This window comes from Chrysochloris asiatica, unplaced genomic scaffold, assembly GCF_000296735.1.
Source record: "Chrysochloris asiatica unplaced genomic scaffold, ChrAsi1.0 scaffold00062, whole genome shotgun sequence".
Classification (NCBI taxonomy): domain Eukaryota; kingdom Metazoa; phylum Chordata; class Mammalia; order Afrosoricida; family Chrysochloridae; genus Chrysochloris; species Chrysochloris asiatica.
In genome coordinates this window covers 3,007,039-3,010,032 of record NW_006408580.1, presented here as the reverse complement: position 1 = coordinate 3,010,032, position 2,994 = coordinate 3,007,039, and the positions used below count along the sequence as shown (strand labels likewise).

At 47.9% G+C, this 2,994-nt stretch overlaps 1 pseudogene; it reads right to left on the bottom strand.

Annotated features, from left to right (window-relative positions):
- Positions 1 to 225: 225 nt before the first annotated feature.
- On the bottom strand, positions 226 to 1,692 carry LOC102838965 (annotated as a pseudogene).
- Positions 1,693 to 2,994: the final 1,302 nt, after the last annotated feature.

Below are 2,994 nucleotides of genomic sequence, written 5' to 3'. Positions count from 1 at the left end.
TTTCCCATTCTGTGGGTTCCCTTTTTACTCTTCTGGTGAAGTCTTTTGATGCACATAAGTTTTTAATTTTTAGTATGTCCCACTCATCTATTTTCGAATTTGTTGGAGTACAACTCTTTTTTTTGCGCCAGTTTTATTATCTTCTGTGGGGACTGACAGTATTAGGGTGTGAGGGCAATAGGTTGAGCACTAGGGTAAGAATGGCGGTGTGTGGCCAGCACAGCCTCAGGTGGTGGCTGTCTGCAGATGCCCATTGGCATCCCCTGTGCAGCCATTGGGGGCAGCAGGCACTGGTCCTTTCTTTCAAGGCACAGGGCTAGCTGCAGTTCCAGCACGCTTGAGCACGGGGTCTGGGTGCTCCATCGTGTGCTCCAACAACATGTGGTTCTGTGGCAGCAGACCTAGGCAGGCCTTGAGGACATTCTCGATCCAGCTGTGCTGGCGGAAAAGCGTGTTGACTACAGGACTGCCAGGGGGCTTTGAAGAGAAAGCCAAGTAGTGCCAGGACTGGGTAGAAGCCCTGTGGCTCAGGATCGGCATGCGCACGGAAACTGACGTGTTGGCACAGCTCGGTCAGCAACACCAGGTCCAGCATGATGGGCACGGCAAGCAGCGAATCCTCGCATGTGTTGTGCCACCCATCATTAGCTCTGATGTGTACTCATCCAGCGTGCATTTACTGTCATCAACGTATGGCACATACTTCATCACCACACAGTGGTCAGGCTCCTGGCCAGGTTCGCCAAGCACCAGGTTGCTGAGCATCATGTCATCCACCACATTGCTCAGCAACCTCCTTGGAGCGGCACTGAGATGGAGCCGACAAGTTCTGCCGGTCGTTGTTGCCCGGGTGATTGTAGCTCACAATGGGCATTGTCTTGAGTCCAGAGCCAATGAGGAAGTCCACGAGCACCGACTTAACCTTGGTCTGGCCTATCTTGAAATTGTCCCCGCCCATGAAGACATGGTGCTGCCAGGCGAGCTCCAGTGCCCCCGGCACCAGTGTGTTTTGCAGGGACCAGTTGAGGAAAGTATAGCCCTCCAGGATGCTGGCCACAGCAAAGAGTGTGGATGGGGACACCTCCCTGCCCACCTTGATGGTTCGAAGCAGATTCTCGGCTGTGTCGTTTTGACCTGGGACCACGTCGCAAAAAATGCTCTGTGTTCGCTGTCCACAGTACAATGACCTTGTCCAGCCCTTTGCTGGACCAGAAGTCTCGGATGTCCTTGCGTATCTGCTCCAGCTGCTGTGCACGCATGCCTGGAATGAGGTTGTCTGCACGCATGCCCTGGTTGGCAGTGATAAACTCAGGGGTGTAGACTGAGGGGCACAGACGCAGAGTCTCCATGTGCAAACACAGTTGCTCCTGTAACCCCCAGTCCAGCACTTGCGCGCAACACATCGCCTGGGCCAGGTTCAGTGATGAGATGGCCCAGCCTTCAAATACCAGATCTTCGGGCACCACCATGGGTAGCAGCACGAGGAAGGGCACGTGCACCTCCTGGCCCTCGGCGTCCAAACCCAGGCTCAATGTGTCAGCTTGCGTCAGTGAGCCATAGTAGTTGGCCTCCTTGAGGACGTCATCTTTGCGGCTTACAAGCATTGTCCAGTACTAGTACTTTGCCTCTATGGCCTGGGGCCTTAGACCACGTGGGGCTCTCAACCAAAAAGTGGACGGTGGCGGCCTCCATGGCGTTGGGTGGCTCAGAACCGTGCAGGCAGCGAGTGCGGAGTACAACTCTTTATAGTATTCTGTTATTATCCTCTTGATTTCGTTCTGTTGTGACATTGCCAGCATGGTTTCTAATGTGAGTTATTTGTGTCTTCTCCCTTTTTTCTTTTGTTAGGTTTGCCAATGGTTTGTCAATTTTATTAATCCCCTCAAAGAACCAGCTTCTTGTCTTGTTTTCTGTTTTCTCTCTCATTTATTTCTGCTCTATCTTTATTATTTCTTTTCTTTTGGTGAGTGTAGGTTCCCTCTATTGTTCAGTTTCTAATTGTTGGAGATGGTGTGTTAATGTGTTAATTTTGGTTCTTTCTTCTTTTTGGATGTGTGCATTTATCTCAATTATTTGTCCTCTCAGCACCTTTGGTATATTGTGTTTTCATTCTTGTTTGTTTCTAGGAACTTTATGAATTCACGTTTAATTTCTTCTTTTACCCAGTCGCTTTTCAGCTGGGTGTTGTTCAGTTTCCATGTATTCCACTTTATTTCCTTAGTCTTCTAGTTGTTGATTTCTAGTTTTATTGCATTGTGGTCTCAAAAGATGCTTTGTAGTATTTTGATGTTTGTAAATTTATGGAAGCTTGCTTTGTGACCAAACACATGGTCAATTCTGGAGAATGTTCCATGTGCACTGGAGAAGAAAGTATATTGTGTTTTTGTTGGGTTGAATGCTCTGTACATGTCTATGAGAGCAAGTTGGTTGATTGTGCTGTTTAGTTCCTCTGTAACTTTGTCAGTTTCTTTCTGGTTGTTCTGTCCCTTTTTGAAAGTGACTAATTAAAATCTCCCACTATAATTGTAAATTTATCCATTTCTTTCTTCAATTCTAACAAGGTTTGTTTCCTATAACTTGGAGATTTTTCATTGGGAATGTAGATATTTATTATGGTTATGTCATCTTGCTCAATTGACCCTTTGATCATGAGATAGTGGCAAAGAAGGTGCAACAGGGAAGAGAAGGAAAAAATGTGTAGAATCCCCTGCACCTCCTTTTGTAAATATCACTGCACCACTTTTAACACTGGTTCCCCATGGAGGTCTGGCTGTAGCCCTGCCCTCTGAACTCTGCCTGGGCGGGGTGGCCGCAGAGGGAGTCCTGTCTCAAGCGATTCCTAAGTTGCAGTATTTTCCTTTATATGGTGATTTTTCCACTTGCGAATTGACGCCCTGTACCTTATGCTAGATGCACAGCTCTGGTGTTGTTCCATGAGCGCAGCTTCTCTAAGTTTTCAATCCCTCCCCCACTGAGCCTTTCCTACCTGACTGT